We start from the raw sequence: 8,222 nt of genomic DNA on the forward strand, positions 1-8,222 counted from the left end.
TCAACTTAATTATTTTTGGGAAAATCAGGGAGAACCCAGCATTCCCTGGAAAAGGTGGAAGAAGCGTTGTGAACACTATGTTCTGGCTGTGCATGGTTTGAATTTGGCCAGTGAGAGGAAAAAGTGTCTCCTTTGCATTGTTTAGGGAATTATGGTCAAGAACAGCATGAACATGTACTGCAGTTGTTTTAAAGTGAGTCAGCTGGTTTCTCTGAGTATGGCAAGTGCATACTGATGCTAGACAAACACTATGAAAAATCACTCAGCATTGTGTTAGCGAAATATCATTTTGGCAAGAGGAAGCAACTACAGAATGAATCTCTGGAGCAATACATAACTGCATTGAGAGGTTAAGCTGCCACGTGTGAGTTTGGTGTTACACTGAGTGAACGACTTTGTGATCAGTTTATGTTGGAGTGTGCTGACAGTATAATTTGAGAGGTCCTATGGTCTAAAAGTAATCCTTCTCTTGAGAAGGTTCTCAGGGTCGCAAAAGAAGTTGCACACACTCACAAATGGAACACACTCACAAATGTGTCAAAGAATAAGAAAGAAGGACAGATCCCAAAATAAAGAAAGGGGAAGAGGTGCAAGTGATGGAAGGGTTGGCTGTGTGAGTAGAAGGACAGAGAAAAAGAAACATGTTAAAAAGAAAGGAACCAGATTGAAAGAGAAGAAATATGACGAAGAGAGAACAAAAATGTTTCTGTTTTGACAGCCTATAACATTTTGCTAATAGTCATACATGTCCAGTAGTCAAAGTCTTATGTAAAAAATGCACTAAGAGAGGTCATTTTACCAGTTGCTGCAGAACCAAGAAAGAGAGTGTAAAAATGTGTACAATAATTGTGTGATAAACTTGAAGAGTGCACGCATATCATAGATGAAGATTTAATAAACCGTGTTGGAGACAAAGATCCAGATGTTGTGAAACCGACGGCTACGATCAAAATAGAAGGTAGGGATTTTGAGTCATTGACTCAGGTGCCAAGTACACCTTAATGCCTAAAACTTTTTTTGAGACCAGCTTGCATAAGAAATGTAAGCTTTATTAAGTAGATATCAGACCAGTTGCATATGGTGGGAAGCACGTTGACCTACTCGGTTGGTTCTGTACTATAATGTAATTTAAAGAAAGGTCTGCCAAAGGGAAAGTGTATGTTTCAGATATAGGAAGCTTTCCCCTGCTCATTTGGTCACATCAGAAGAGGTTGAATATAAAACTAGATCCCAATGCTGATGAGACCGTGCATGCTGTGGATGGCATGAATTTGAGTCTCTCAAGTGCTGTTGGAAGTCAAGAGGTCTTTAGAGATGTATTAAGATGTGTTAAGGGTTACATGCACGAGATAAGGATGAAGCCAGATTCCATTCCTGTAGTGCAGAAGGCAAGGCCCGTTCCCATAAACCCCAGGCTTGCTGTGAAACAATAACTTGAAGAAACGGAAAGGAATTAAGTGATAGATAGGACAGCCTCTTCTGAATGGGTCTCTACTCTTGTAATTGTTCACAAACCTAATGGAAAACTAAGACTCTGTATTGAGTTGCACACAGATAATCGTTGTGTCATACCAGATATATATAATTTGCCAAATATCACAGAAATGTTGGGCACCGTAAAAGGTGCCAAGATTATGATCACATTAGATGTAAGGTCTGCACACCATCAATTAGTGCTACATCCAGAGTCCAGAAATATCACTGCATTTATTACACAAGAAGGTTTATTTCACTGTAAACAGAAGCCCTTTGGTTTAGTGTCTGTTGCTGCAGTTTTCTCAACTGGTGAAGTAGAAGTTATTCCAGGATGTTCAACGAGGATTATGTTTTCAGGATGATGTCTATGTAGAAACTGTAAAAGAACATGATATGAGGCTGAAGACATTTTTGGATCGTTTTCTGGAATATGGCTTAACACTTCGGGCCTAATTCATGGATCTTTTAGTGCGGTGCAAAGTGACTTTGCACTGCCAACAAACACTCTGATTCACAGAGAGGTGCAAAGCGTACTTTTGCAGTGCAAAGTGACTTTGCTTCACAAAAATACACTTTGCATCGCTCTGTGAATCAGAGTGTTTATTGGCAGTGCAAGAGGACTTTGAACTGTGCTAAAAGTTCCATGAATTAGGCCCTTAGTAAGGAAAAGTGCACATTTCTCAAGACTGTGATTCATTATCTGGGACATGAGATATCAGAGAATGGTATCAGACCAAAGGTGGAGCCAGTAAATAGCATTTTTAATTTCCCAGTCCTTGTGATAAAGCAAAGGTTGTGTCATTGCTAGGTATGGCAGAGTAGTATTCCAAATTCATTGCGGTATTAGCCTATAATTTAGTGAGCATGAGGAAACTGGTAAAGAAAGGTGTACAGTTTCAGTGGGACAGTATGTGTTAGGCATAATTTCACAACATCAAAGTTGCTTTGAATAAGGCACCCACTTTGAATAGTTATGATTCGAGCAAGAGAAGTGCAGTAACCACTGATGCTCACAATCATGGATTATTAAAGGAAGTGGAACATAATTATTCAAATATTGAGAAAGAGTTATTAGCAGTAAAATGAGCAATAGATAAATACTGTCCTTTCTCGTGTGGTGTGTAGTTTATCATTCGGTATATATGGGTTTTATTGCCATGCAACATGCAGAATGGAGGTGCGCCCATATGGAAGGATATGTGGGGTTTTATTGCCAACATGCAATAGACAGCAGAGAAATACAGCCAGGCCCAGTTTTTTTAAACTGCTGGCCTTACTTCAGTAACAGCCAGTAAGCAAGTTTTCAGAATACTTAGTAAAAAAAAAACATTTTAGCATCGTGTGCTGCCAGTTAAAATAAGGAGGTGCACAATTTTATATTGGATGTTTCATGTATGGAAACTGCATTAGAATACATAACTGATTAACCTTGCACTAACATTACTAAAGTACTAATTTCAAGTTCTCTAACATTATAATGCAGTCTTCTGTGTACAATGAATACAGTCGATGTTTTGGGTGCACTGTTTGAAATTAATTTGTTCCATGAGGAAGTGCACACTAGCGTTTTCTTCAGCTTGTAGAGAACAGAAATATGTAAAATGCAGGAAGGAAAATGAAACAGTTGCGTTGAAAATGAGGTTTTTATTGTCTTGAAAAATGAAGGCTGGCACAGAGCACATTCTTTTTATTCGAATTGGTAGTGATTGTAGGTGGATTAGCTATGTCAATAGAGGGCTGAATCAGAGTTTTCCGAAGAAATGAAGTGAAGGGAGGTAGGCAGTTTGTGCTGGGACCAGGAGACGGACGGTGCCATATCTGTTGAACTTCAAGTGGGTTGAGTGCTGGCTACGAGCATAATCATCTGGCAGCTCCCCACACATACGAGGGGGTTTGACATTGAGCCTGAGTCTACAAAGACAGCAAGGTCGTGTGGGACTTCAGAATTCCCTGGCATTGGTAAGATTGGTGCAAAGTGAGGAAAAAAAAATAGTATGATGTATGTGTGTTGCTAGAATTTAATGGCAGTGCAGGGAGGTTAGAAAAAATTGCATGTTTATTTTTCTCTCTGTGTTCAAGGTGTGAGAACATAAATGAGTGTTTGCAAAACACCTGCTTGTTTCTGTTGTTCTTTTATCTTGCAGGTGATGCTGTAAATATCATGTGGTAAGATGTTTCGGTGGTAAGATGTTTTGCGGTTTGTAATTGTCATGCAATACAAAGTACAGATACAAAAATTGAGACTTTGGTGTCATTCATGCATCTGTGAATCATTTCTATATGTGAAGCACAGAGGTGATGTTTATTTCAGTGCTGTAGTGCATTTACCACTTTACCACTGTAGTTAAAATAGCAAACAAGAGAAAGTCAGTAGTAAATATCTACAAGGTAGAAAGATGTGCGTGTAAAATGTAATGAATGATTCCTTCCTTGCATGCTGAAGGGAAGGGGTGCCTAATCTGGCACTTGGATTACTGGATGTACATAAGCCAGTAATACCAGCCACAAACTATAGGTGGTGGTCTGAATAAACTCATTGGGTTCTCTGAAGTGTCCTAAATCTGGGGATCTCTAGAGGCGACTAGAAGACATTCTATTGTAAAGGAAAGGTTTGTTTATGATGGGGTTGTAATATAAAAAAATATACTCACCACTATACCACAGGAATAAGATCATTTTTAAAATACCACAAAACAAGATACCACTAAAATTAACACCAATACAAGCTAACAATATACAATCACCAAAATAGACTAATACCAAACCCACTCTAAATGTAAGGCCAGTTTACCGCCAATTTACCACCAAGACTTTATGGTAAGAAAAATACTGCCAAATTCCGAATTTACCTCAATAAGAAACAATCTCTTACAGGTCAGATCACCAATATTTAAAGGAGATTTTCACCACTAAGGGTTTAGACAAAGTATTATTCAGTATTAGAAAATGGATTGCTAGTGTTCAGGATTACATATGGGATGTTGAAGGTGTGAAGAATAAGGCAGCCTATTGTTTTTCTAGGTTGACAAATGTGATTGAAGAACAGGAGGTAGATGATGATGACAAGGAAGATCAAGTGTTGAAAATAGAGATGCATCAAGATGTGGTATCAGAAGAGGAGTGGCAGGAGACCATGTTAAAAGATAATGTTTTCACAGACACCAAGAAACGCATTGAGTGTGGGGTGAAGAGTCTCCAGATTAGTAGAGGATCTATACCTGATGCAGTGAGGCTTGTGTTTGATGAGTTACATTGTAGAGGATGCATGCTCATTAGGGGAGACACATTATTTCCCCCCCGAAGGGGTAAGAGGAAAAATGTTGGCCAGGGCTTATTGAGGTCATTAAGGTATGTCAACAACAAAACAATTATTGAGGCAAGATTTCTGATGGCCAGGATTAGATCCACAAATAGAGAGGTTCGTCAGAGATTGCTATGTATGTAAAGAACCAGGGAACGGGTATGCCACTACAGTGGAGCCGATGACTCACATCCATTCATGAGATTCTGTGGGAAGGTGTAGCATTGAACATTGTTGGACCAGTACGATTTTAAGGGAATGTAAAGTACTGCATTGTTTTGGTTGATATGATGTCCCATTAGGTGGAAACCTCAGGGGTCCAAAATGTTTGTACGAGAGACATAATCAAGTCTTTGGATAATGCATTAAAAAGTGAAGGATATCAGGCAGTGATTGTAAAAGATAAGAGTCTGCAATTGTATTCAGAGGAGATGGAAAGGCTCTTAAAAGGAAATGGTATAGAACATAAAACCAGTTTAGTCTATCATCCAGAAAGTAACGAAATAGAAGAGAGATGTAACAGAGTTATCAAGGACAGTATCTGAAGTGCCATTGTTGAAGGCAAGTACTAGAGGAACGCCGCTGATGAGGTTGTGGTAGCATATAGATTTACACCTCATTCCAGAACTGCAATTTCTCCATTTGAGATGCTCTAGGGAAGGAAGTCTAACACTAGAGTGTGTCCTCGCTGGTTGGGTAGAGTAGGCATGAGCATTGAGCAAAACTAATTTCCAAGTAGTTAGAGATAACATCAGTAAAAAAAAAATACAGAACAAAGAATATTTTGACATCAGGAAAGCAGCAAAAGTAAAGGTGTTTGAAGTAGGAGATATAGTGTGTATCAAACATCCTCAAGGGTGGAAGGAAGGAATTTTGAATTGGTCGGAACCTCTTAAAGTGGTGAAAAGACTACATGGGGCCGTTAAAACCTCATACAGTTTTGGAACAGTAATAGAATTTGTCAGGATATGTCCAAAATGATGGAAGCTGAGATCAAGTAGTATGCCAAGTAGTAGAGATATGGCTTCAAACAGCTTGTAACAAGTAAAGGATGACAGCTGTGGTCGTACAAGAAGGGAATGTCACAGACCTTTGTATCTGAGGGAATATGTTGACTATATTGATGATTAACTGGTTAGCTGAAAAATAAAGGAGTTTATCCTTTCAACATATAATTTGCAAAATGTATAAGTACAGAAGAGATGTTAGCATATGTTGGATGAAGAACACTGTTCAAATGTGGATTTAAAATTTACTTTGCAACTCAAAGAAAAGGTTCAAATGTGCTTTCAAATGTACTTTGTAAGTTAAAGAAATTCACTAAAGTTTGACATGTGTTTTGTTTTGAATCTCTTCAGTACTTTATGTTTATTTTTAATTTCGTTGGTTGGAAAGTGTGTAAAGAAGGGAGCTGTGTAGTATTCTTCATAATGAATGATAAGAATGTGGAACACTGTATTACAACATCTTCTATGAGAATGTGCATCTTTAGAAAGATAGAACTAACAGAAGACAAGCTGACTGTGAAGGACTCAGTAGGGCATACATCAGGTCTTAATAAAATCGAAGAAACTCATTTACCTTGTATGCTGCATCATTTCATGTTACTGTGCCCTTATCCCTGCAAGAATCTAAGTGATCCGGCCGCGGCTGAATATACCGCAGCCAGAACGTTCGCATGAGAAAGGTGCAAACTACCAAAGGTTTGCACCTTTCTCATGCGAACAAACATACATACTCACACCCACACACTCAACACACCCATAACACCCCCCCACCCACGCCCTCAGCACACCCCCAATATAAACATACCCTACTTACCTTCTTCTTCACGCTGGTTTCCTGCGGGGTCAGTTCCCTTTCACTTCCGTGATCGGGAACCAGCGCCGCAGGGTCCTTTTCTTTTCTTCTTTTTTTTGTTAACAGGGCTGCAGGGGTTTCTCCTGCAACCCCTGCTCACTATACCGTGAAGTATAGTGAGCGGGGTTTTGCGGGGGACACCCCGCAGCCCCCGCAGTCTTCTTTATTTATACTTACCGATTAATGCTACCACCAAAGGTTCGAACTTTTGGTGGTTCGAACCTTTGGTGGTAGCATTTTTTGAACTTTTAGTCCATGTGAACTTTTGGATGCGGTCTGTTCGACTGCATCCTCACTGCATCGCCTGACTTTCAACCTAGTGAGGAATGCGCTAGGGGCAAAGGTGTAGCTGCTTATCAGTAGGTCTACTGGTTGTCATCAGTCAACCCAATGTCATATAAGGTGTAGCTATGTAGATTTAGGCACATGCATCCTTCATTTACCTATGCCCAGACCCATAGTTCCTTCAGTGGGTTGCCAGACATTTGGTCGAAAAAAATTGGTCGACCAGACAAATGGTCGAACCAATTTGGTCGAAAACCAAATGGTCGAATTTTTTAATTTTTTTATTTTAACCCTTTTTTAAAATTTTTTTGGGGGGGTCCCCCCCCCAACCTCCTTTTTTTCTCTAAAAACCCCTTTTTTTACTAAACGAAAACCCGAAAAATAAATATATAAATAAAAAAAAAAATTCGACCATTTGGTTTTCTACCAAATTGCGTCGACCAAATTGCAGTCGACCAGTTTTTTTTCGACCAATTGACTGGACACCCTTCAGTGGGGTGAGTGTCTGTTGGGAGGTTTGATGTGCATCCCTTACACATCTAGCCTCAGGGAGTAACTACTTATAAATCTATTGCTGACATGGTTGTGCATGGGAGGTAAGAGTTACTTAGCTCCAGTCCCCCAAATCTGCGCTCATGTTTTCCTTGATCCATGAAATTAGGTCAGACGTATTTACTAATTGAATTTAAACAGAATCCTAAATTGGTGGAAAGTAGCCAAGCGAACTGTCTAAAGTATATCCCTATCTGTCCATCGCACGTGTGATACAGAAATGCACCTTTTCAGAGGTACTCAGACATCATGCTCTTATGCTTTCTGTGAGGAGCATTACCCGGTCAAATATCTAATGTTTGCTTGTCCATACTTATGTACAGCTCCCGTTGCTTCTCATGTGCACGTTTCAGGCTGTTTGATATGGTATGATTGGTTATTTATAACGTGCTGAATACCCAGAGGTTTCTAAGCACGACCGGGGATCGAACCTGTGTTGCTCACCTGTGTTGCTCCGTGTCGTCTTGCTTCCAAGGCAAGCACGTTGCAGCTGAGCTATCCTCCCGAGACAAATTCGTGTTCTGACAGAATGCCATTTCACCTGCCGGCTGCTGGTATGTCTTTTTGTAATGTGCACAGCAGAATTCTACATAAATCCACTCTATGAGTGTCAGCGATTTAGATAATCACCCCCTGAGCCCAAAGCCAGCACAGTTGTAATCATGGACAACACTTCTAAATAGTGAACACATGTAGAACGTGTGTTTGCCAGAGCACCGTTTCCTGTAGAATCCCCCTTCACTTTGTT

The sequence above is a fragment of the Ambystoma mexicanum genome, chromosome 4q (genome assembly GCF_040938575.1).
Source record: "Ambystoma mexicanum isolate Mex_15411 chromosome 4q, UKY_AmexF1_1, whole genome shotgun sequence".
Classification (NCBI taxonomy): Eukaryota; Metazoa; Chordata; class Amphibia; order Caudata; family Ambystomatidae; genus Ambystoma; species Ambystoma mexicanum.